Source organism: Aotus nancymaae, unplaced genomic scaffold (genome assembly GCF_030222135.1).
Source record: "Aotus nancymaae isolate 86718 unplaced genomic scaffold, 86718_ANA_hifiasm-v0.15.2.pri h1tg000010l, whole genome shotgun sequence".
In the NCBI taxonomy this organism is placed as follows: domain Eukaryota; kingdom Metazoa; phylum Chordata; class Mammalia; order Primates; family Aotidae; genus Aotus; species Aotus nancymaae.
The window spans coordinates 71,106,521-71,133,635 of record NW_026988421.1 but is presented as its reverse complement, the minus strand read 5'-3'; the positions used below and the strand labels follow the sequence as shown (position 1 = coordinate 71,133,635).

At 43.0% G+C, this 27,115-nt stretch overlaps 1 pseudogene; it reads right to left on the bottom strand.

Moving 5' to 3' along the window:
• Positions 1-1,448: 1,448 nt before the first annotated feature.
• Positions 1,449-26,752, bottom strand: LOC135273907 (sphingomyelin phosphodiesterase 3-like; annotated as a pseudogene).
• Positions 26,753-27,115: the final 363 nt, after the last annotated feature.

Here is a 27,115-nt window from a genome sequence, read left to right as displayed (position 1 = left end):
TTGGGTGGGAAGGGGGCCATCTGCCTGAATGTGACCTGCTAGCTCTCAGAAGGCCCCGTGGGCCTGGCTTGTGTGAGTGTGTGGACAGTGGTGGCTGCGTGTCCCTGGCTGCTGAGGGGCTGCTTCAGTCTGTACCCCACCTCCCGTCTCATAGATGCTCCTTTTGACCTTTCTTTTCAAATTAATGTGGGTGGCGAGCTCCTAGGCCTCTGGCTTCCTGGTGGAGGGCAGCATGCCAAGGGGTCTGCCGGGTGTGGGGTGGGTGCTGCCTTCAAGCCACTTGGGCACCCACGCTTCTGTCCACTTCTGGTTGCCAGGAGACAGCAAGCAAAACCAGTAGGACATGCAGTTGCTAGTAAACAGATTTTGTGATTTTTGTTTTGCACTAAAGTTTCTGTGATTTAATGATAAAATTCTGTTAACTAGATCTGGTCCTAAGTGTTTCTGTCACTCTTCAGCCAGAAGAGTTTGTTCAACTCTGATTAACTCTGAGCCCACGACACCTTTGGTGCCCAGTACTCCCGTGACCCCTCTTGACCAAAGAACAAAAGCAAAATGGATAAAGGAAAACCCCACCTGTTCCTCCCCAAGACTCAGGGCCAGCAGCAGGTCATGTGCACCTGAAGTTTGGCCCTGCCCTTCGCCTGCCCCTGTCCCCACTCCCCAGAGGCCAGAGTCAGGGAGCATTGCCAGTTCCTTGAGAGCTGCCTTGCTTTGTAAACAGACCATTCCAGAAACTCATAGTGAGTACCAGTTAAACAAAACCAAGGGGAAACTACTGAGGGAATAACTTAATTTTTAAAAAGGAATACACATGAACACTCCACATTCAAAACCCCAGGGAACATCAGTCATTTCTCTTGATAAGCTGGGCACATTTGGGAACCAGTGAAATGGAGAGAATGCTTGTTCACTGACATTGACCTTCTTGTCCTCGTCGGGATGCTGCCTCCACCTGGACCTCCAGCAGGGATATGGTGGAAATGCAGGAGGACTTGGACTGAAGTCGGGGGTGTCCAACCAGCAGGGGATGCCCATGCTGGGCCTCCCTTGTGCCTGGTCAGCTGGAGGGGATGATGCTTGCTGGGTGGAGCCGGGAGGGAGGAGGGCCTGCTCGGCCTCTTTCAGCACAGCCTCAGCCTAGCTGGTCCCCAGACTCCTGGGCCCCAGTGACCCTCCTTACCTTGTCCCTAAATACTTAGCATTTTTGTTTGTTTGTTTTTATAAAAGTAACAGATTGTATGAAGGTAGAGGTCAGATGCTGAGTGAGCGTCTGACAAAAGTGGGATCTGAGCAGCTGATGCAGGCCACCAGGGCCAAGCCAAGGTTGTCCCCCCTGACTGGCCTTGAGAGGCACCCCCTGACCGGCTCTGTCCCTGCCCTTGCCCCTACCCTGGGTGGGAGCAGTGGGCAGGCACCGCTCACACTTACGATGCTTCCCTGTCTAGTCACAGCTCCTTGATCTCCAGGGGGCTCTCCATGATCACCTCCCAAATGATCTGGCCCAGCTTGGCAACGTTGTCATACTCCTAGATGGCGGCCTACAGGTATCGGTCATCATCAGGCTTCACAGCTGCTGGCTCACGCCCAAAAGTTCCCAGGGGAGAGGGGACGTTAGCTGCAGCAGAGGCAGGCCCTACACACATGCACAAGGCAGGGGCTACCCCTGAAAGAACCCAGCTCCTGGGCCAGAGGTCACAAAGACCCAGCCCCTCCACCCCTGCCCCTTGTGATGACTGCCCACCCCTGGCCTGGGGGCTCACGTGGGTGTGCATGGGGCTGTTCCACAGGTCGGCGATCTCGCTGAGGTTCTCCGGCAGGTCATCTTCGTGCTCCGCCTGGTCGGGCAGCTCCAGGTTCTGACAGAAGGGATCCAGCCACACGGGATTGGCTCTGCAGTTGGGGAGGGAAAGGGGTAGGGAAAGAGGGAAGGCTCGAGTAGACAGGTGCCCTCCCAGCGTGACCCCACACCCTGCCAGTTTTCCTGGCCCAGGTAGTGCTTTTCACTGGCTAGGGTGTGAGGCCCTGGCACCTGTGGTGCGTGTTCCCACCCTAGCATCCCACTGGAACCAGGACCCCATGTCACTCTGGATCACCTTTGGTGCGGAGGCTTCACCCTGTACCCACTGCCCAAAGTCTGCACCCCTCTGCTGACTCCCTCTGGCCGGGCCGGGCCACCACCTCTGCTGACTCCCCCCGGCCAGGCCGGGCCGCCACCTCTGCTTTTATTTTTTTTAACTTTGGATGGAAACAAAATGGCTTACTTTTCTGTTGTCTTCTGATAAGGTGATCCTGAAGATGCTGGAAAAATGACAGCTGAAAAGAAAATTGTTGTAGACCAAAGTGACCTAATCCCAAAAGTGTTAACTTTGAATATAGGTGATGAGTTTTGTGGTGTGGTGGCCCACATGCAAACACCAGAAGACTTCTTTTGTCAACAACTGCAAAGTGGCCGTAAGTCAGTTTTGATTTGCTGTCAAGCTAAAATACTTCAAGAGACTCAACATGTAGAAATAATGTATATATACATATTTCTTTAAGATGTGATCTTTATCTGCAGGTAGGCTTGCTGAACTTCAGGCGTCCCTTAGTGAATACTGCGGTCAGTCATCTCCACGCTCTGATTTTTATCCAGCCGTTTGTGATACATGTTGTGCTCAGTTCTCAGGTAAGGAAAGAGTATTACTGATTTTTAAATTTTATTATTATTTTTTAACTTACAATTGAGTAAAAACTGTTGAAACATAGTCTTTGGTTTGCACTGATGGCTGGATTTGAAGCTTGAGTATGAGTGTCAACCAATCATGTTTTTTAATAGATCAAATTAAACTTGTTGGATGGAGTGTGGTCTGAACTGGGTAAGGGCAGAGGGCCTGTGTGTGTCAAGGAGATGGAGGTATAACGGAGGTATTCTGGGTTATTTTGTCAGCCTTTTGGTTTTTGGAGACTGGTAAAGATAATTCTGTTTAAGCTAATAGGTGGATATGCAAACTCCCAGGATCATATCTTCACTGGTTTTATTGAAACAGCAAGAGGACCTGGAAGTGTCGAGCTGTCATGGTGCAGCCTTTGTACGGCACAAGTCCTGCCTTATGATAACCAGGTTATGTTATTCTCTGCCAAAGAGAGGTCCAGGGGCCTCGTGGAAGGGGAGATTCAGTAATCCTTCAGTAAATTGATCAGTTGGGTGGTGTAGTCTAGTTGACTCATGCTTGCCAGGTGTTTTATAACTAGTCTTGCTAGTAAATGCTTCATGTACTGATTGAGACCTTGTGATTCACATGATCAGTATATGTTCTCTGTCCTCATGAGCAACTCTACTGGAGAGATAAGGCATGTAAACTAATAATGACAGCATATGGCATAATTAATGTAGTACACTACTAATAAAGGTTACATTTTAGGAGTTGAAGGCTTCTGATAAGCAAAATTAGTAAACATATTGTTGTATAAACTTGATATCTACTAAAGAAAAATATATAAATGACCATCTCTAATTTGAGGAGGAAAGGTTTTTGTTTATTTCTACGGTGGAAAAATCATTTGAGATTGAGTCTCTCCCCTTTTCAGAGGATGATCTGTGGTACCGTGCCTCCGTTTTGGCTTATGCTTCTGAAGAATCCGTACTGGTCGGATATGTAGATTATGGAAACTTTGAAATCCTTAGCTTGATGAGACTTTGCCCCATAATCCCAAAGTTGTTGGAATTGCCAATGCAAGCTATAAAGTGTGTGCTAGCAGGTATGGAATTTTCATAGCCTCCATATTCTTTAAAAATTCTAAAGATGAAGAAGGAAACATGAAAACATGAAAAGATACATGAAATAGGGAAAAGCTGTTCTCAAAACAACATGATCAGATGCTTAAAAGTTTCTATACATGTCATTTATCCCACTAGGATCAGAGATTTCTTTCCACATCCATCAGTTGTCTTCATTAAAGTGTACCATAATTTCTAAGGAGTTTCCTATCTCAGAGGGTATTTCGAAGTATTTGCTCGAAGCAGCATTCTTATAATTACATTTGCAGCTTATCCCAGATCTTTTCCTTAGGCAATGTTACAAAATGTAGTTATATCCCAAAATACCTCCTTAGGCTACATTCCCACGGGTGGAATGGGTCAGTAAGCCTCCTTCTTTTCATGTTTGTGATACATATTGTGCATTGTCTTCCAGAAAGCATTGACCTAGTTTACATGCCCACCAAAAAAGTATGAGAGAGTCCATTCTTGTACACATTGGTGCATCAGAAGGATGCTTCTATGTTATTTCATCCTGGCCAATTTTGGTAGGGTAAAAATGAAATCACTTTAATTTGCCTAATTACCAGTGAGGCTAAACAGTTTTTAATGTTAATTGGCCCTTGCATTTAATGAACTGACTGAAGCATAACTTGGGATTGCTGATTTTAAGTGCCCTGTCACTATTGAGTTGGAAGTGCCACCAATGTTTCATATGTTAATCTAAGGGACCACTATTTCTTCAGGGATTGTTTTATACCTTTTGTATATGGCTTTCTTAATTTTATTGGGCTATAATTTACTTGCCGTAATGTTCGCTTTAGGTGTTAGCTATACAATTCAGTAATTCTCAGTAAATTTACTAAGTTGTACAAACATCACCATAGTGTGATTTAGAACATTTCCATCACCCAGTATGGTCTCTTGTGCCTATTTATGGTTAGTCTTTACTGCCCAGGTAGTAACCAACCTACTTTCTGGCTCTGCAGATTTGTACTTCTGGATGTTTTATGTCAGTGAAATTATGCGGGTTTTGTTTTACATATTATAGAAGCTTTTTACAAGCTTTTTCTTTTGTTGTTGGTAGAGCTGTGAGTCTGGCCATGTTGCCCTGGCTGGTCTCAAACGTCCTGCCTCAGCCTCCCAGAGTGCTGGAACGAGCCATTGCGCCCAACAGGAGTGAGCCACTGCACCCAACCAGCAGGCTTTTTCTTTGTTAATGATGCATTCATCCTTATGTTCTTAAGTGACATGTTTTTGTTTCAGTGTTTGCCATATGTAGTGTACACTGCTCAGGTGGTGGGTGCACCGAAATCTCAAAAATCACCACTGAAGAACAAGAAAGCAGAAACCGTTTTCTACATACGCTCCAAATAATATTAAATGCTCAATCAATCTTTCTTCAAAAACAAGCCAGCACTAGTACCAAGTGTTAGAAATAAAAACATTAAAATTATTTCAATTATTCATTTTGAAATAAAATGTAAAGAACTATCTTTTTTTTTGTGGGGGTGATTTTGTTGTGGCGTAACCAAACACCTGTTACCCCAAAAACTATTAAAATTTTAAAAATATGAAAAAATTTAAAAGTCTACGATAGAGAAAGAAAAGAGGTCTCATGAATCTGTAAGTCATATTTCTGAGCATGCCAAATAGATTTATGTATTTATGTGTTGTGTACACAATATTTGTCTACCATAGAGCTCTAATTCATTGGCTTAAATAAAAATACAAGTACGTAAGTCAACCATTTTATCAATAAAAAGACTAGTCAAAGGCTTTTTCACATTTATGTGACTTAAGTAAAATCTTTTATAAATAAGCTGGCTTTCAAATTATTGAGAAAGTATTAGAAATGCTGTGAAAATTTCCAGCATTGTTGTCTGCATTTGTTGATCACGTGATTTCATGCTTATTCCTGCAGAACACTGTGAAGATTTGTTATAAGGGTTATAAAACTATACAACCCCACCCGAGACAGAATGATCTTTGCTTGTGTAATTTTTGATAAAAAAGACATGGAATAATTTGGTTTAATGAAAACACCTACATTCTGAGTTATTGGTAAAATACCCTTATATTTAACCTTAAGAAAATTACTGAAATAGGCTGGGCACGGTGGCTCATGCCTCTAATTTGGGAGTACTTCGGGAGGCCAAGGGGGTGCTGATTACCAGACGGCAGAAGTATGAGACCAGCCTGGCCAACATGGTGAAACCCTGTCTCTACTAAAAATACAAAAAAATTAGCCTGTGTGGTGGCCATCACCTCTAGTCCCAGCTACTTGGGAGGCTGAGGCAAGAGAATCACTTGAACCCAGTCGGCGGAGGTGGCAGTGAGCACAGATTGCACCACTGCACTGCACTCCAGCCTGGGCAATAAAAGCAAAACTGTCTCAACAAACAAACAAAAAAAAAGAAAGAAAAGGAAAGAAAATTACTTAAACACCTGAAATTCACAGCTATAAAAATGGTTAACAGGGAATTTACTTTAAATAATGACTAGCACAGTTTTCATCACCTAGATAAAATATTAAATAACCTTGTAAAAGTAATGGAATAAATGGTTGCAAACAGACTTGTCATATGATTTAGTATCTAAGGTTATTAACAGATATTAAGTAGCTGGGTAACTTCCAACTCAAAAAACGTGGGAAAACACTTTTAAAATGTTCTTATTAGGAGGTCAATATCTTTGTCTAATTCAAAACTTCTATAAAAGTTATGTATAAAATGAGGTAATAGGAACCAGGAAATAAGAGAAGAAAGTACAAGATACAAAGAGATATTTTTGATAAAGGTGAAAAAAAGCAATTTTATATAAGAAGGAATCTTGTGTGGTAAATTTTTGGTCCTAAAATAAAATGACCAGGTTGTTCAAGAAAGAGAATATTTAGGCAAAATAGAAAGTCTAAGCATGTTGTGAATCATCTATGTAAATTGATAATAAGATTAGTTAATAGAAACTTCTTTTTTTTTTTTTTTTTTTAGAAAACGGGGTGGTATAATTTAGTTGGATATGAGTAAGAAGAAAATCCTAATAGTCTTTCCAGAGGTGGGTCTTTTATATTAACAAAATTACACAAATACAAACTATAATTTGTTAAAACAAGACTTTATTTAAAATATTTATTTATTTACTGATGAGACAGAGTCTCGCTCTGTCACCCTGGTTCAAGCAATTCTCCTGCCTCTGCCTCCCAAGTAGTTGGGATTACAGGTGCTCGCCACCATGCTCGGCTAGTTTTTGTATTTTTAGTATTTTTGTATTTTTACCCGGCCTCAGGAAGCCAGGTAATTTGTGGAGTTGGAGGTGCCAGAACTAGGCTTTGGACTTCTCCCTCCAGTCCACTGGCTTAAGAGTCATTCGGAAGAGTTCAGCTCTATTCTCCCCGTCCCATGTCCCCATTTTGCCCATCTTCCCGCCTCCATGTTCACTCTTTTGCACAAGTACACATTCTTGGGGCCAAGGAAGTTGTTTGCGCTGCCCCTTCTCCTGGCAGAGATGGGTCAGGAAGAGGTCCCAAAGTCCAGCCTGCCAGGGAGACCTGGCCGGATGCTGGGACTCGCTAAGCAACCTCCCAGTGGTCCCTGTGCATGGCTCAGAGCTAGAATGGTGGTGAGAGCAGGAGCACAGCCCCTGACTTCTGCAGAAAAGATGGTGTTCATCAGAGCCCTCCAGACAAACCTGTACACCCCCGCTTTTCGGTCATTTAGGCCCACCCTCTGCCATCTCCACTGACCAGGTGCCCAGCTGTTCTCCAGACTGAGGCAGAGAAGAGAAAAAAAAAAAAAAGTTGGCGGAGAAGAAGGCTGAGACCTCATGGTCGAAGGCCTCGTCGGGGTGCCGCCTCCTGCGTGCGGCTGCCTTCTTCACCATGGAGGCCTCGTACGGGAGCTTGCTGTTGGCACCTGGCTCCCCGCCGGCACTGGCGTCTGGCCCGGCTCCCCCCTTCACCAGGGACTCCCTGGAGGCTGAGGGGCTGCCCAGGCTCCCCGAATCTCCGTCCTGCTGATTGTGGTTGGGCGTCTGGCCCCTTGGGCCCCCGCCAGCCCCCGGGGGCAGGGTCTTCAGCTTCCGGCGGCCTGCCGCCCTCCTCTCCGCTGATGTGCACCATGCAGCCGTCCTCTGGGCTGCTGCCGTCGTCAGGGTCCCCAGAGGCTGGGCCACTGGCAGCCTCGTCACTGGGGTGCCGCCCGCCGTCGCCCTTGTACTCCACAGAGGCTGTCCTCTTAATGCTCCCGGGGACGGCCCGGGCCACCCCATCGCCGCCCTGCGGTGACACCAGGCTGCTAAAGACGGCGGTGCTGATGGAGGTGTTGGTGGGGGAATCGATGTAGATTTTGATCTGGGGCCGGGCAGCCCCATTGCGGATTCTCTGCCCGATCTCTGGCCAGTTTTTGTATTTTTAGTAGAGATGGGGTTTTACCATGTTAGCCAGGCTGGTCTCCACCTCCTGATCTCAAGTGATCCACCTGCCCTGGCCTGCTGAAGTGCTGGGATTACAGGCACGAGCCACCATGCCCAGTCTGTATTATTTATTATAGTCACTATGCTGTATATTAGATCTCATGGCTCACGGCAACTCCAAGTAGGCTGTGATCTTCTATCCTTTAAAACCATGGTGTATGCGTGGCCTCTCCATTGACCCTTGGTATTTTCTTAAGAGATGTTTGAGCTGGGCATGGTGGCTCACGCCTGTAGTCCCAGCACTTTGGGAGGCCGAGGCAGGTGGATCATCTGAGGTCGGGAGTTCAAGACCAGCTGACCAACATGGAGAAACCCTGTCTCAACAAAAATACAAAAAATAAGCCAGGCGTGGTGGTGCATGCCTGTAATCCCAGCTACTCGGGAGGCTGAGGCAGGAGAATCGCTTGAACCTGGCAGGTGGGGTTTGTGGTGAGCTGAGATCACGCCATTATACTCCAGCCTGTGTAACAATAGCAAAACTTTGTCTCAAAAAAATAAAAATAAAGAAGCTGTTTGAAATGTGAAGACTTACTCAATACTTTGGTTCCTCTTCATGGATAAAGCACCCTCCAGTGGCTTCTAGTTGTCCATCTTGCCTCTTTTCTGCTTTTAACCAACAGTGTGACAGCCATAACCCAGGTTTGAGTATATATACATAGTTGTCGTTAGGATGTGGGCCTCTAGGTTTTTATTTCCTTATTTAAAATGAGAAAATATATCTGTAGGTCTTACCTTACAGTGATGTATTCTTTCTGTTCCATTTCCTTCACCCTCTTAAGCAACATATTTCTTTCTGAACTCATTTCTTTCTTCATGTACTCTGTACAATATGTCTGCTATGTACACTACCAGCTAAGAGCAGGTGAGTCATGCTAGTGATATTCTGTTTTCATTATTTTTCTCACTTCTACTTCCAGGTATTCACAACTGACATAGATTTACCAAAAATTTACGGTGGCATAAATGCCATCTTTCTTTTAATTGCCTGCCTTTTTTTCTCTGTCTCTCCCTCCCTCCCTCCCTTCCTTCCTTTTCTCTCTCTCTCTCTTTCTCTCTTTCTTGAGACAAAGTCTCCATTATCCAGGTTGGAGTGCACTGGCGCTATCTCAGCTCACTGCAACCTCTGCCTCCCAGGTTCAAGCGATTCTCCTGCCTCAGCCTCCCAAGTAGTCGGAACTACAGGCATATGCCACCATGCCTGGCTAATTTTTGTATTTTTTGGTAGAGATGGGGTTTTGTCATATTGGCCAGGTTAGTCTCAAACTCCTGACTTCAAATGATCCGCACACCTTGGCCTCCCAAAGTACTGGGATTACAGGAGTGAGCCACCATGCCCAGCCAGGCTGTCATCTTTCTAGGATTCAGAAAAGTTTTGTATCACCCATGGCCTGTCTGCAGAGACAAATCTACCCATATAAGTTTTCCTATTATGTCATTTTACCAAAATAAACAATGGGATGATTGTATCTATCAGAGTTCCAACCGAGAAAGAGAACCAGTATTATTTAGAGATTTATTGCCAAGAACTGGTTTATGTGATTGTGGAGGCTCACTTGGGAATGTCCAAAGTCTATAGGAAAGGTTGGAACTCTTGGGCAAGAGCTGATGCTGTTGTTCAAAGGCAGAATTTCTTCTTCATGGAAGACTCAGTTCTGTTTTGAAGGCCTTTTTTCCTACTAATTCAGTAATCAGGACCACTTATTTAAAGTCAATTGGGCCAGGCATGGTGGCTGACATCTGTAATCCTTGCACTTTGGGAGGTTGAGGCTGGTAGGTCACCTGAGGGTAGGGGTTCGAGACCAGCCTGGCCAACTTGGTGAAAACCCATCTTTACTAAAAATACAAAATTAGCTGGGCATGGTGGCGCATGCCTGTAATCCCAGCTAGTTGGGAGGCTGAGGGAGGAGAATCACTTGAACCTGGCAGGTAGAGGGTGCAGCAAGCTGAGATCACGCCACTGCACTCCAGCCTAGGCAATGGGTGAGACTCTGTCAAAAAAAAAAAAAGCCATCTACTTCAAGATGCTGAGGAATATGACAAAACCAGTGAATCCATGATCCATGAACGTGGGCCCATTGCTTTACCTCATTTGCTAGGAAGTGAGTTCCTTGGTTGGAAGCAATGTTATATGGAGTACCATGACAGGAGATAAGGTATTCTGTAAATTTACAGGTAGTTCTTTTGGCCAAAGGGTTGAGTGCAGGGAAGGCAAAATCATATCCAGCGTGTCTATTCCAGTAAGAACAAGCTTCATTTTTTTTCCACAGTGATAGTGGTCTAATGTAATTATTTTTCCTCTAGCTATATAGCTTATCATCCTGGGTGATGGTGCCATATTGGGGACTCAGTGTTAGCCTCTGATGCTTTCTGTAGGTATGATTAGGAGTGTCCGATGATGATGAATTGCCACGTTTAGTCATGAACCCAGTGCCCTCTCTATTACTGTAACTAGTCATTAGTGCACTTAAAGTTTATTTCATTAGAGAACCAATTTCAGAAACCCAGAATCAATTCAGAAAACTCATCTATAAGATTCTTTTTTTTTTTAGATGGAGTTTTGCTCTTGTCGCCGAGGCTGGAGTGCAATGGCACGTCTCAGCTCACTGCAACCTCCACCTCTCAGGTTCAAGTGATTCTCCTGCCTCAGCCTCCTGAGTAGCTGGGATTACAGGCATGTGCCACCACGCCTGGCTAATTTTTTGTATTTTTAGTAGAGATGGGGTTTCTCTACGTTGGTCAGGCTGGTCTCAAACTCCCAACCTCAGGTGATCTGCCTACCTCGGCCTCCCAGAGTGCTGGGATTACAGGCGTGAGCCACCGCGCCCAGACAAGATCCTTTGTCATACAGCCACTAAGCCACTAACAGTACCGAAGTCTGTGTCAGTCAAAATTTGACCAGAGAAACTGAATCAGTTTTCAAGGAATTAACTTACACAATTGTGGTGGCTGACTAGGCAAGAAGGACATTTGTAGGGAAGGATACCTGGAAAGGTAAGCCGACACTTTCAGCCAGGAGCTAAAGTTGCTCTCCACTGGTGGGATTTTCTGTCTCAAGAGAGCTTTGCCCTGATTGGATCAGTCCCACTCATATTATATTGAATAACTGGCTTTAGGTAAAGCCAGTTGATTTTATATATTAACCACACCTGCAAAATGCATTTGTAGCAACACCTGCATTAATGTTTGATTGATAAACTGCAGCGCTTAGACTAGCCAGCTTGACATAGCCAGACCACCACATTGATGATGGAATAAAATACATTTCAGGAAAGGCCGAGGAAAATGTGAAAAGTACAAAATAAGGTGAGACTCTCCATTCGTTAAATAATATGGCCAAGCCAAAATAATTAAGAAATAAAAGAACCTGAACACAGAGAACAAAATGCTTAAATATGTGTAAACTAGAGAGCACAGAACCGAAGTCATATTTGGAGAAGTATAATAGATGCAAAATTATCTACTGGAATCTGTACTTCTACTTAAAATTCAACTTACCCTTCTTCTAATTACTTCAAAATCCTTTTAAGTGGTGTTAAATATTTAAATAAGGAATTAAGTGGAAAGGTTTTTTGTTGTTGTTGTTGTTGTTGTTGTTTTTGAGACGGAGTTTTGCTCTTGTTACCCAGGCTGGAGTGCAATGGCGCGATCTCGACTCACCGCAACCTCCGCCTCCTGGGTTCAGGCAATTCTCCTGCCTCAGCCTCCTGAGTAGCTGGGATTACAGGCACACGCCACTGTGCCCAGCTAATTTATTAATTTTTTTGAGACTGAGTCTCTCTCGGTTGCCCAGGCTGGAGTGCAATGGCTCCATCTTGGCTCACTTCAGCCTCCACCTCCCAGGTTCAAATGATTCTGCTGCCTCAGCCTCCCAAGTGGCTGGGACTACAGTCATGCACCACCATGCCCAGCTAATTTTCATAGTTTTAGTAGAGAGGGGGCTTTACCGTGTTCGCCAGGCTGGTCTGGAACTCCTGACCTCAGGTGATCTGCCTGCCTCAGCCTCCCAAAGTGCTGGGATTACAGGTGTGAGTTACTGCTCCCAGCTGCAATCTTCCCACCTCAGCTTCCCAAAGTGCTAAGATTATAGATTGAGCCACCACATCTGGCCCTAGTTTTTTTTTAATCTAATGTCCTTAATATGATTCATGTACCAGAATGTTTAAAATCCTCTATTATTTGAATAAAATTATTGATGCAATAATTAAGATAATATTTTAAAGTTATTAAAAAGATAAAGTATATGTTGTCCCATGTGAGATGGTATTTAAACCAATGAAGATAAGTGAGTATGTCTTTTTAGGGGTAAAAATTAAGTTCAGGTTTTAGCATCTAATCTATAATCTCTGATTAGTTGGTTATAATCCCAATTTTTGAAAATACTCAAGAGAATAAAATTTCCTTATGTTTTTAATTGCCTGATGAGTTCATCCTGCCTACTGTGCAGATGAAACGAATTCACTGAAACCATGGCTTTGCAATAAAGAATTTAATTGACATGAGGTTGGCCACACCATGTGGAGATGTAGTTACTACTTAAATCAACCTCCCTGAAAATTCAGAGGCTAGGATTTTTCAAGGATAGTTTGGCAGGTAAGGGAATGGATGATATACCTGACTGGTTGGGGATGCAATCATAGGAGTGTGGAATATGGTCCTGTGCTGAGTGTGCGTCTGGGTGGAGCTGTCAGTTGTCAGGAGTGCAAAAACCTGGAAAGGCATCTCAAAAGGCCAATCTTAGGTTCTAAAATAGTGGTGTTATCTGGAGGAGTAATTGGGGAAGTTGTGGAACCATGGCTGGTAATCTTTTCAGTCCACACCTCAGCAGAATTCAGGCTTCTCTTATCCTCCTATCCTGGTGGTCTTTCACTAGCTTTACAAAGGCTGTTTTGGGGAAGGGCTATTATCATTTAAACTATAAACTAAATGTCTCTCAAAGTTAGCTTGGCCCAAGCCCAGGAATGCCTAAGGGCAGTTTGGATGTTAAAGGAAAGCTGGGGCTGGGTGTGATGGCATGCACCTGTAGTCTCAGATACTTGAGAGATTGAGGCAGGAGAATAGCCTGAACCCTGGGGGTGGAGGTTGCAGAGAGTCAATATTGCACCACTGCACTCTAGCCTGGGCAACAAAGCAAGACTCTGTCTCAAAAATAAATTAATTAATAAAGGTAAGATGGGGGCTGGTTAGGTCAGATCTCTTTCACTGTCATAATTTTCTCACTGTTATAATTTTTGCAAAGGCCGTTTCATGTTTAGATGATCTGTTCTGGGTATGGGAGATAGGGTTTACTCAAATTCCAGTAATGAAATTGCTGCATGTGAGAATACTTGATGATTTGCTGCCTGAGAGGCACTGAGCTCACTGGAACCTATGGTGAGAAGGAAAGACCAGGAAACAATGTAAGGTGCTGTTAGCTCTCATAGGGAATTTACAAATGTCTTCATTAGTTTAGATTCCAGCTGTGTGTAAGACATTTTAACTGAAAATATTTTGATTAATTTAGAGAACAAATCCAGCTTTTGAGCACGATGCTTGGGAATTAAGAGCTGCTCAATAGTGCCGACGAAAAGAGTCAAACTCTGTAAAATATTTAGTATTTGTTGTTTTTTAACATTTTGGTTCTTTTTTCTTATTTTTTCCTTTTTCTTCTTTTTTCTTTTTCTCTTTCTTTCTTTTTTTTCTTTTGAGACGGAGTTTTTGCTCTGTTGCCCAGGCTGGAGTGCAGTGGCACGATCTCGGTTCACTGAAATCTCTGTCTCCCGAGTTCAAGCGATTCTCCTGCCTCAGCTTCCTGAGTAGCTGGGATTACAGGTGCCCACCACCAGGCCTGGCTAATTTTTGTATTTTTAGTAGAGATGGGGCTTTCTTATGTTGGCCAGGCTGGTCTCGAACTCTTGACCTCAGGTGATCCAACCGCCTCAGTCTCCCAAAGACCAAGGATTACAGGCATAAGCCACCGCAGCCGGCCTTTCTTTTTTTACTTTTAGTTTTTTAACTTCTGTATAACGTCTGTAAACTAAATAAATTTGCTGAGCCAAATCTGAGTGATCCTGGCTCATGCAGCCCTTAGGAAGTCCGGAGAACATGTGCCCCAGATAATTGGGATGCAACTTGGTTTTATACATTCTAGGGAGATATGAGACTTCAATTAAGTACGTTTAAGAAATACAGGGCCAGCTATGGTGGCTCACGCCTGTAATCCCAGAAATTTTGGGAGGCCGAGGTGGGCAGATCATTTGAAGTTCAGGAGTTCAAGACCAGCCTGGTCAACGTGGTGAAACCTTGTCTCTACTAAAAATACAAAAATTAGCCGGGCATGGTGGCAGGCCCCTGTAATCCCAGCTACTTGGGAGGCTGAGGCAGGAAAATTGCTTGAACCTGGGAGGTGCAGGTTGCAGTGAGCTGAGATGGCGACATTGCACACCAGCCTGGGTGACAGGAGCGAAACTCCATTGCAAAAAACAAAAAAAAAAAAGGAAAAAAGAAAATGTCTGGGCTGCCAGAAGACTTTGTGGAGATCAATGTTTTATCATGCAGATGAAGCCTCTAGGTAGCAGGCTTCAGAGGAATAGATTATAAATGCTTCTTATCAGACTTAAGGTCTGTGTTGATGTTAATGCAGGCCTGAACCAGTCTCTCAGGTTAAACTTTTTTTTTTTTTTTTTGAGGATGGAGTCTCATTCTGTCCCCCAGGTTGGGGTTCAATGGTGCAATCTTGGCTCTCTGCAACCTCTGCCTCCCAGGTTCAAGCAATTCTCCTGTCTCAGCCTCCTGAGTAGCTGGGATTATAGGTGTATGCCACCACGCCTGCTAATTTTTCTATTTTTCATAGAGACAGGGTATCACCATGTTGGTTAGACTGGTCTTGAACTCCTGACCTTGTGATCCACCTGCCTCGGCCTTCCAAACTGCTGGGATTACAGGCATGAGCCACCTCGCCCAGCAGGGTTAAATTTTAAGAGAGCCCTGATGGAGAAGGAAGTCCATTCAGATGGCTGGGGGGCCTTAGGATTTTGTATTCGGTTTACAATAGACATTGGTCATCATGAAGTTACAAATCTTACAATGGAATGACTTGAGGCCAATTGATTAATAGTGTTACTGGAAAGAGGTCCTGATCCAGACCCCAAGAGAGTTCTTGGATCTCCGAAAGAAAGAGTTGGAGGTAAATCCATAAAATGAAAGCAAGTTTATTAAGAAAGTAAAGGAAAAAAGAACAGCTATTCCATAGGCAGAGCAGCAAAGTAGGCTACTCAACTAATTATAGTTATTACTTGATTATATGCTAAACAAGGGGTGCATTATTCATGAGTTTTCCAGGAAAGGAGTGGAGATTTTTCAAAACTGAGGATTCTTCCTTTTTTTCGACCATATAGGGTAACTTCCTGATGTTACCATGGAATTTGTAAACTGTCAGGGTGCTGGTGGGAGTGTCTTTCGGGATGCCAATATATTTTAATTAGACCACGGCAGTGGATCAAGCCTGTAATCTCAGCACTTCAGGAGGCTGAGGCCAGCAGATCGCCTGAGCTCAGGAGTTGGAGACTGGCCTGGGCAACATGACGAAGCCCGGTCTCTAGTAAAAACACAAAAAATTAGCCGAGTGTTGTGGTGCCTGCCTGTAATCCCAGCTACTCAGGAGGCTGAGGCATGAGAATCACTTGAACCCAGGAGGCGGAGGTTGCAGTGAGCTAAGACGGCACCATTGCACTCCAGCCTGGGCCAGAGAGACAGACTCCATGTCAAAAGAAAAAAAAAGTCACTTTCGTGACCATCTTGGTTTTGGCTGACTTCTTTACTGCAGGCTGTTCTATCAGCAAGGTCTTTGCAACCTGTATCTTGTGCTGACTTCCATCTCATCGTGTGACTAAGAATGCCTGGGAATGCAGCTCAGTAGGTCTCAGCCTCATTTTAACCAGCCCCTATTCCAGATGGAGTCACTCTGGTTCAAATGCCTCAGACAACAGGAGAAACGACATAGAAATTTAATGTGTATACAGGAGCCTTCAGAGTGAAGACCCAACTTCCCAAAGAGTTATAGAAACTATATATACCATTCTGAGGCCACTTAAGAATATAGACTTTGAGCATGGCCCAAAACAAGAAAATCAGGTTTAGTGGCAAGACAGGTTAAGAGAGAGAAGAAGCTGGGCTAGGAAAGGTGGCCTAGATATATGGATGATGCCTCCCTCAAAGAGAATGATGGTAAATGGTTATTTTTTGTTTTGTTTTGAGACAAGACCTCAGTTTGTCACCCAGGCTGGAGTGCGGTGGTGTGATTTTTGCTTACTGCGACCTTGACCTCCCAGGTTCAATCAATCTGCCCACCTCAGCCTTCTGAGTAACTGGTACTACAGGTGCATGCCACATGCATGTGGCTAATTTTTTCCAATTCTTTTTTTTTTTTTTTTTTGTAGAGATGAGGTTTTGCTATATTACCCAGGCTTGTCTCAAACTCTCAAACTCAAGTGATCAGCCTGCCTTGGCCTCTCAAACTGCTGGCATTACAGGCACGAGTCACTGCACTCAGAGGTAAATGTTTATTTTTAGACTTTCAAAGGTGTCAGACTCTCATTCTCCTAGATCTGGGAAAGGCATAGAAAGGGGAGGGGTAATGATTACATTAATGGACACTGTTTACAGATGAAAATTCTCACCACAGCTTTTCAAGGCCCCTTCTGCCTGCTGACCGAATGGCAGCCATTAAAAAATATGTCAAATAAATACATTTGGGGGTAAAATATTTTAATTTCCTTCATATCCAAATACAGTGTTCAGAAATAATTTAAAAATATGTGGCAATTTTTACTCCTATAATGAGGAAAAAAGCAAAAATCCAATTGGTTATGTTAGTGAAAATAATTTCAAAGCTAGGCATCTGGGTTTCCAGGAGCCTTTTTATTTATTGCTGGCTCTGGAATAAAATAAGTAATGTTAGTCCAGCCATTTTCTGTGGCCAATTCTGCCTCCCTATCTTCAGACTAATCCTCAGGCAATTCTTGTGCCTCAGCCTCCCTAGTAGCTATGATTATAGGCACCCACCAACATACGTGGTTAATTTTTGTATTTTTAGCAGAGACAGGGTTTTTTCACCATGTTGGCCAGGCTGGTGACACACACACACACACACACACACACACACACACACACACACAAAACAGATGTTGAATACCTACTTGACAAACGAGAGAGAGAGAGAGAGAGAGAGAAAACTGTCTTTTTTTTTTTTTTGAGACGGAGTCCTCTGCCAGGCTTCAAGAAGTTCTTGTGCCTCAGCCTCCCTAATAGCTGGGATTATAGGTGCCCACTAATATACCTGGCTAGTTTTTGTATTTTTAGTAGAAACAGAGTTTTTTTCACCATGTTGGCCAGGCTGGTCTTGAACTCCTCACCTCAGGTGATCCACCTGCCTCAGCTCCCAAAGTGCTGAGATTACAGGTGTGAGCCACTGTGCCTGGCTGAAAACAGTGTCTTAAATGGAGAAAATTGACTTTGGATACCACTGGAGAGACCATTAGAAGACATGCTAATTTGGGCTCATAGTGATGCTGTCCTGAATTTCATGCTAATAATTTAAGGCAATAGCATCATTCTTAAAATAATACATTGCTTTTCTCATGACTATTACCCCAAGGGCAGATGCCAGATCAGTTTTGTTTGATTGCATTGTTGTGTGGAGTGATCTGAGTTACATCTTCTTTCCCCACATCTTCTTGGGTCACTTAGGTTTGGTTTCAGAACCACAGATCAAGACAGAGACGACTGGGGTTAAAATGCTCCTCTGAGGAATATCAAACCCAGGGACAGACTAATCCTCAGTTTAGGACTCAAGGTAAGAACCCACCAGTCCAAATACAATTCCTCAATGGATCTCCTTGAGTGTATAAACAACTATGCATGCTGTGTCCACATTTTTCTGCAAAGAATGCTTAGACTGGGGACCAAATAGTAGTTCTAGGCATCCTAGTGTCAGAAATATAGATATCATCTCACTATTTGGAGTAGGGGTGCTGATACTGGTTGCCTGGGGGAGGTCCTCAAATGCAGGTGGGACCTTGACCCCAGCAGGTATTTAGGCTGTTGACACCATTGCATGAAGGAATTCAAGGATGAGTCAGAAAATAGTAAAAGCAGGGAGATTCATTGCAAAGTGGAAAGTCTTGTAACTGCCCAATGGGTTCACCTTGCCCACTGCCTCGACAGCCAATTCATCAATACAGGGGAATTACAATATAGAGTTATTTTCACAGAGCCAGCTGTGTGGGAGACTCGAGTTTTATTAACTCAAATCAGGTCTCCCTGAACATTCAGGGATCAGCGTTTTTAAGGATAATTTGGTGGGTGGGGAGACAGTGAATCAGGAGTGCTGATTGATCAGGTCAGAGATGAAATCTTAGGGAATCGAAGCTGCCACAAGATCAGATTAAGACAGTTTATTGATCTGGGTGGCACCAGCTGATCCATCAGGTACAGGGTCTGCAAAGTATCCCAAGCACTGATCTTAGGTTTTAGAATAGTGATGTTATCCCCAGGAGCAGTTTGGGGAGGGTCAGAACCTTGTAGCCTCTAGCTGCTTGTCTTCTAAACCATGATTTCTAATCTTGTGGCTAACTTGTTAGTTCTACAAATGCAGCCTAGTCCCCAGGCCAAGAAGGGGGTTTGTTTTGGGAAAGGGCTGTTATCATCTTTGTTTTAAACTATAAACTAAGTTCCTCCCAAAGTTAGTTTGATCTAACACCCATTAATGAACAAGGCCAGCTTGGATGTTAGAAGCAAGATGGAGTTGGTTAGGTCAGGTCTATCACTGTGTCAGTTATAATTCTCCAATGGTAGTTCTGTGCCTGGAAGGAAGGTCTTGAGTGTGAGTTATCCAGGTTTTTGGCATCTTGAACAAAGAATTAAACAAAATGCACAAACAAAGCAACAAAAGAATAAAACAGCAAAAGTAGAGATTTATTGTAATGAGAGTACACTCTACAGGGTGGGAGTGGGACTCACTGGTGCAAGAGTCCTGATTACAAAGTGCTGTGGGATTTAAGCACCCTTTGGAGGTTTTCTGTTGCTTATCCACTATATGAATGAAGGATTTGGCCCGCAGCTAATAGAGGCAGGAGTGAATTGACCAGAGGCGGTCAGAGTCGGCACACTATGCAAACAAAGGAGCAGCCCTCTGCCAATGAGAGGATTGAGTGAATTGGTGGCTTATGCAAATAAGAGTAGCCTGCAGCCAATCAGAGGCACTTTCCATTTGTGAGGCAGTGGAGTTGGGTGGGGAGTATGGAGGAGAAGTAGCTTCTGGTCCCCTGATACTTGGGCATAGAGGCGGGGTTTCCCTATGATCTAGTTCCAGGGAGTTGGCACAAACTGGCCTTGGGTTTTCTGTCTCCAGACCCTATTCTCCTGCTTCAGTTTCAGTATACACTCAAGAAAGGGGAGTGTGGGTGTACTCGAGTTGTGTGCAAGGGTTTTGGGCCGCTACCTTTGTGGGTTTCTTATCCAAGGGATGGAATATTCATGAAGATTCTTGGAAAAAGGTGGAGATTTCTTAGAACTATGGTGTCACCTCTTTTTACACTAACTATGGGTGTTCCCAGAACTATCATGACACTGGTGGGTGTGTAATTTGGGGAATTAATGAGCATATAAGGAGGTCCTAGGGGAAACCTAGCTCAAATTCAGCGCCATGTTGGGTCCAGTTGATCTCAGCCAGCTTTGTCCATGTCTGTTTTTTGTTTTTTGTTTTTTTAATTTATTTTTTGTTTCTTCACATTTTTTTGTAGAGATGGTATTTTCCCATGTTGTCCAGGCTAGACTTGAACTCCTGTACTTACATGTTCCACCCACCTTGGCCTCCCAAAGTGCTGGGATTATAGGTATGAGCCACTGTACCTGGCCACATATCCGGTTTTTATTTTTATTTTTTGAGCTATGGTCACACTTTGTCACCCAGGCTGGAGTACAGTGGCGTGATTATGGCTCACTGCATCCTTGACCTCCTGGGTTCAATTAATTCTCCCATCTCACCATCACAAGTAGCTGGGACTACAGGCACATGCCGTCACACCTGGTTAATTTTGTCATGTTGCCCAGGCTGGTCTTGAACTTATGTACATATTTTACAGTGTTTCACGATGGAAAATGGTCTTATTTGCCCCTTATTCTCTCTTCTCGTTGTAAATAAATGTATGTTTAATACAAATTAAAGCTATATATGAAAACTCAGAACTTGAGTCCTGTCAGCTTAAATCTTGTGTAGGATATTCTGATTTTTAAAATGTGAAGGTATTTGGATCTGTGTTGAAAGTCATATATTTTTATCTGTGCAATGCTCAGTGTAGGCTGCCAGCTCCTAAATAGAAGTTCCCTATATGTGCATTGTATGTGGTTGAAAAAACACAACTCTCTCCATTCAAAAAAAATAGGGATCCTCCTACCTCTGTCTCCCAAAGTGTTGGGATTACAGGTGTGAGCCACCATGCCTGGCCAACACCCAGTTTTTCAGGGTCTTGTCAGCCTATAGCCTCTACTCACATGTAACTGCTGCCTGGAATTTTTTATTCTCTTGTGACCACCCTGTATTCCTGTCTCAGGGGAAACATAGGTTCTTACCAAGAAGGATTTTGGGCTGGGTGTGGTAGCTCACACCTGTAATTCCAGCACTTTGGGAAGCCAAGGCGGGCAGATCACCTGAGGTCAGGAGTTCGAGACCAGCCTGGCCAACATGGTGAAACCCCATCTCTACTAAAAATACAAAAATTAGCTGGGTGTGGTGGCACTTGCCTGTAATTTCAGCTACTTGGGGCAGGAGAATCGTTGAACCTGGGAGGGGGAGGTTGCAGGGAGCCAAGATCCTTGCCAGTGTACTCCAGCCTGAGCAAAACTCTATCACAAAAAAAGAAGGGTTTTGAACCTCCCATTTCTGCAGCTGCTGAGCAGTGCAGTGTCCTGCTCTCTGGTCGTCTCTGGGGTTCTATCCCAGGGACAGGACTGGCTGCTGAGTTCTAGAGGGGGTGTTCAGAGAAAGTAAAGGTTGTCAGAATGGTATTCAAAAATTTGATTTTTCAGGTTTGAATGTGAAAACTGGCCTAAAAACCCTATTTTGTGCCCATGTTCTCTGTCGCTAAAGAAGCTGGACGAATTCGAACATCTATCACAAGATCTCAAGCCAGTATCCTAGTTCAAGCCTTTGAGAAGAATCAGTTCCCTGGAATTGCTACCAGGGAAGAACTGTCTAAACAAACCAGCCTTCCAGAATCCAGAATTCAGGTAAACTTTTATGTTTTTGGCACCAAATTTGGCCCACCTAGGAGTGGTATTGCCTCCTGAGATGCTGCTGGATATATCTGAGCTGTTTTGAGTTATCTCAGTGATCTAGGGCAAAGGCATGGGATAGTAAACATATGGCATTGCAAGTTAGAGTCTGGCAAAGGGATGCATTTTCTAATCACATTGCATACATTGAGAAATAATATCAGGACAGAAGTAGAAACGTGAAAATTGACATATTTTGAGTACAGAGTCAATGTTAGGTGTAAGGTTTATTGCCGAGTTAAATGAGGAAACGGAGACTGGAGTAAAGAAATTAAAAGCCAATTTATTCAGCTCCCGGACGAGGTTCTATGGTCCGGGAAAGGGGCCAAAGAAGTCGCGCTTCTCTTCTTGGGGCATGGGGTTTTATAGGGAGTGGAGGTAGTTGACCGGCTGTGGGGGAAACAAAGTGGAGGTAGTCTCATTGGTTATAAAGGGACTGGGCACGGACGAGGCGAACCGCCACTGGCAGCCAAGCTGGGCTACTGGCAAGGGGGCTGGTTGAGGACGGATGGGGCAAGCTGCCATAGAGCAGGTCTTTGGCGGGATTTTTCAAAATTTCGGCGGGGCTGAGTGCATAGTTTGCTGATGAGTGCAGGACTGAGATTGGAATGCGGAAATGGGTGTGGGGAGCCCGTGTGGAGAGGCCAGATGCTGAGTAATGCGCTCAGAATGTGACGTAGTTTTCAGGCACGGAGAGAGAAGGGTGTGTCCATTTGGCTCCCAGTGAGGCAACCGGCCTTACATTAGGGTTGCTAAGCCTTGGCAGTGTTGATTCAGCCTGACAGTTATGAGGGCTTTCTCCTGTGTGTGGTGGGATGTTCATCAGCATCCAGGGTCTACAGAATGCCAGTAGAGATGCTGACCTCATCCCACCCACTATTGTAATAACCTAAAATGTCTAGGAATATTTCCAATGACCCGCCATCAGGTTAAGGATAAGATTGACTCAGTTAAAGATCCCTGTTCTGTCGGGAACGGCACGTCTGCTGGGGCTTCTTGACCTGCGAGAGGGTCCCAACCTGGATGGGAGAGTGTGTAGAAGAAAAGAAAGATGGACAGATGGGGTCTGGAGGGCTGAATAGGCAATGCCTATGCAGCAACTTTATTTGTGCACAGGGTCCCAATATATATCTTCAGCTTGCAGTAGCTGACGTCAATGTGCTATTGTATAGGGTATACAATAAGAGGAACAGAAAGTTTCAGGGTTGCAATCTTGAGTAAGAGATAAAATACTAGTAAAAACAGTTACACAATCAGGTGCAATAAAAGGTGACAGAAGGGGCTTATTATATTTAGTACAAGAACATATGATTATAGAGTTAACAATATACAAAAATCACAAGCTAAGCCATAAAACCATTATCTTTGTTAACAGCAGTCACAAGAATAGGTACAAGGTTAAACAATACTTGGTAAACAGAGTCATAAAACAAGTCAGAGACAGGAACCGGAACATGGGCACGTTGTCTCCCATAACCACAAAGTTGTCATGCCCCATCTAGTAAATCTTGCTTTAGAATCACCCCTCTCTCAGCTCCTGCTTTCCCATAGCTCGACTGCCTCCAGCGGGAGACTGTGTCCAGGATCAAGCTCACCGTCTGGCGAGGCCCAGATTACGAGGGGCCTCACATGGGAACACTCCCCACATTGTTCTTTGCAAATTATGGGGATTGTGGTTAAGTGTACATTAAATGTTGGTAATTTCTGAAGCATATTTATAGGGTAATCTAGGCAGAAACTTTCAAAACCTTCAATTGTATTTCTTTTTTTTTTTTTTAATGAGATAGAGTCTCTCTCTGTTGCCCAGGCTGGAGTGCAGTGGCATGACCTCAGCTCACTGCAACCTCCACCTACTTATAGGCGCACATGGCCATGCCCAGCTAATTTTTGTATTTTTAGTAGAGATGGGGTTTCATGTGTTGGTCAGGCTGGTCTTGAACTCCTGACCTTGTGATCCACCCACCTCAACCTCCCAAAGTGCTAGGATTATAGGTGTGAGCCACTGCGACTAGCAAAAGTTGAAATTATTTTTAAAAATTTCCAACTAAAAGAAATCATAACTACTTGAAGTGATGGATATCCCAAATATCCTGACTTGACCATTATATATTGTATGCATGTGTCAAGATATCACATATACTCTATAAATGTGTACAACTATTATGTATCAGTAACATTTTTAAGAAATAAAATATAAAAAAGAAAATGGAATACATATGCACCATGAAATACCACACAGCAATAAAAAATAATGAAATTATGTCCTTTGTGGCAACATAGGTGCAACTGGAGGCCATTATCCTGGAGCAAATTAATGTGGGAACAGAAAAACAAATACAGCATGTTCTCACTTGTAAGTGGGAGTTAAACACAAGCTCACTGGATATAACAAGCTCCTAAAATGTGCAAGAAAGAGACAAATAAATAGAAACAGGGACAAAAGAGATAATGTAAATGTTGTTTTAGAGAAGGGGAATTCCAAATGGTTATAAATACATGACAGGATATTCAACCTCACTAATAATCATAGAAATGCAAACTAAAATAGCAATAAGATTTTAATATTCATTCATTATATTCACAAAATGAGAAAGCAATAATACTTTAGAATTAGCACTGATGCTAGGAATAAGTACTCAGACGTTCTTGGTTGAAATAGATACCATACTAGGTTTTTGAAAGCTTCTGGCAATATTTGTTAAAATGAAACTGCATATACCTTCCAATCCAGTAGTCACATTCCTAGATTTCTGTTTGTTTGCTTGTTTAAGAGACATGGTCTCACTGTCATGCAGGTTAGAGTGCAGTGGTGGTCACAGCTCACTGCAATCTTGAACTCTGGGTTCAACTAATCCTTCACCTTCCCAGGTTCAGTCTGCCAAGTAGCTAGGGCTGCAGGAATGTACTACAATGTCCAGCTAATGTTTTAATTTTTTTGCAGAGACAGGGTCTCTATGTTGCTGAGGCTTGTGTCAAACTCCTGGCCTTAAACGATCCTCTCACTTCATTCAGCCTCCCAAAATGCTAGGATTACAGATGTGAACCACTGTGCCCGGCTGGAAATATTTTTAATAAATACAAAGACACCAATAATAAGGAAAGGTAGGTAGATAGATGATAGATTGGTAGATAGATGATAGATGCTTACATGCAGATATATATATATATATATGTATGTGTGTGTGTATATATATATAAGAGACGAGAAGTTTTTTGTAATATTTTTCATGGTTATAAAACCTGAAAAAGTCAACTTTAATATAAACATTTAAAAGGTTTTGATAAGTTTACACCATGCAAAATTATACTGCTCTAAAAAAGAGTGGGTTAAATTTATATTCATGGAGTTGAATAAATTTTTACAATGTAGTGTTAAAAAGAAAAATTTAACAAATAGAAGCAAGTTCAATATGATCCTTAAAAAATGGAAACTCTCCCAACACACAAGCATAAATATATGCATATATGCTGATAAATGACCGCAGAAGCATAGACAAGTGAATGTAAATTCCACATGAAAAATGTTACTGAGTTGTGGAGTTAAAAAACAAGACAGGTGAATGGAGAAGAGGAAGACAGGAGAATAACTAAAAAATAACTTTAGAAAATAATAAAGCTATTAATAAGGTAAAAATGCATTACATGATTTTCATCTTATAATGTATATTTTTATATATAAGTATATATAAAAATATTCATTTGTGTGTGTATTTACATATACAGAGCACAGATTCACATATACATAGAGAAATAATAAAGATATGATCACCAAAATGTTAAAACTGATTATTGACAAAACTCAAAACCAAAAACCAAATCACAAAACCTCTAAGGAAGGTAGAATGTTGGTGATTTTAAACTTTTTTTCTCACAATGTTAAATTTTCACAATAAATATATAAATCATTGTTATATGAAATCAGATGGATTCCACAACAGTTTTTTAAGTTATGCTTTTAGATGAAAATTCTGTTTTTTCCTGAAATGAATATAGTTGTGTCTCTTTACTTCCTGCCAACATTTGCCTCATATTTCTTTTTCTGTCTCTTTGTCTTTGACTCAGTTATCAATAGTAAGATTAAAAGACACACTTTTTTCCGGCAGTTTCAAATGATGCAGGAGACAGAAATAATATGAGTCAGGATGCAGTAGAGGAGATGTTTCCCTTTAACCACTCCTTTCTCTAGTGCATGATAGAGCCACACAGTAAAGTGTTTTTCCTTTATTGAATGTGTTAATATTTAAAGAAACAAAGGGTAAAGTGTCTAGAATTCTCATTCAAAAAGGTAGTTTCAAGCACTCTCATTGTCATTTTTATTAGGTTAGGCATTCAGAGAACACGCATATGCATGTGAGTTGGATTCAGCCCCTTGACAATTGTTGCAGAATCTAGTGAACAGATTAGATTGCATCGATAGATAGCACTTGAGTGTAAGCAATCCTACCTTTTCTGTGTGGTTGTGGTGGAGGGAGAAGGTGGAGGATTACAGGTTTATACTATCAAGCTTCTAGATTTTGTAGAACATAAGGTATGGCACTTTTTTTTCTTCAGGATCCCTGTATTTGTCTTTCTTTGCAATTTAGTTGCAAAGCAAAATGGTAAATATTTTAAGATAAAACCTTACTATTCAAAACACTGTAGTCTCATGACACCAACAAGATAGCAGCATAGAAGATCCCCAGCCTTCCTTCCTGCTCAGAAATACCAATTTAACAACCATTCATGGACATAGTATCTTTATAAAGCCTTTGGGATCCAAGTAAAAGATTTCAGCTCCTTGGGGGAATCTAAGACTGCAAAAAGCCTCATTGAGAGGAAGCCCTATGCCCTTAGTAACAGGCCTGTCCATCCAAGGCTCCAGTAGAAGGCTAATCAACAGGACTCAAAGCAGCTCCACCTCCTGCAAACCAGCAGTGACCATGCACATGAACAGACTGGGTGGTGATCCTCTCCACCCACAGACCCCCAAGGCAACCTTCCCACTGCAGACCCCTACTGTAGCACCCCCCTAACCACAACCATTAGTCAAATATACCTGCAGATACTGATAGCAGGCACACCTCACCTGCAGACCATGGCAATAGGCCTGCTCAACTGTGGACTCCAGCGGCAGGTCCTCACATGTGTGGACACGTGCAGCAAGTACACACATGGATCACAGCAGCAAACCTACCCACCGATTTCATCAGTAGACCCACCTGTGGTCACCAACAGCTGGTTGTCTGCTGACCCCATCAGCCAACCCACCCGGAATCTCTGATCTGACTGCTTCTACAAATGCAAATTCAGCAATGCAAGGATACAAGGTTCATAAAGAATCAGACAAACATGACACCATGAAATAATTCTAATAAAGCTCCAGTAACCAAACCAAAAGAAATGAAGATTCACAAATTGCTCGACAGAAAATTTAAGGTAATCATCTTAAAGAAGCTTAACAAGATACAAGAGGACACAGAAAGACACTGAAAAAATAACAGGAAAACAATACATAAACAGAATTAGAAGTTTAACAAAGAAATAAAAACCATAAAAAAAAAAACCCACAAAAATCCTGGAACTGAAGGCTACAATGACTGAATTGAAAATTGAATAGAG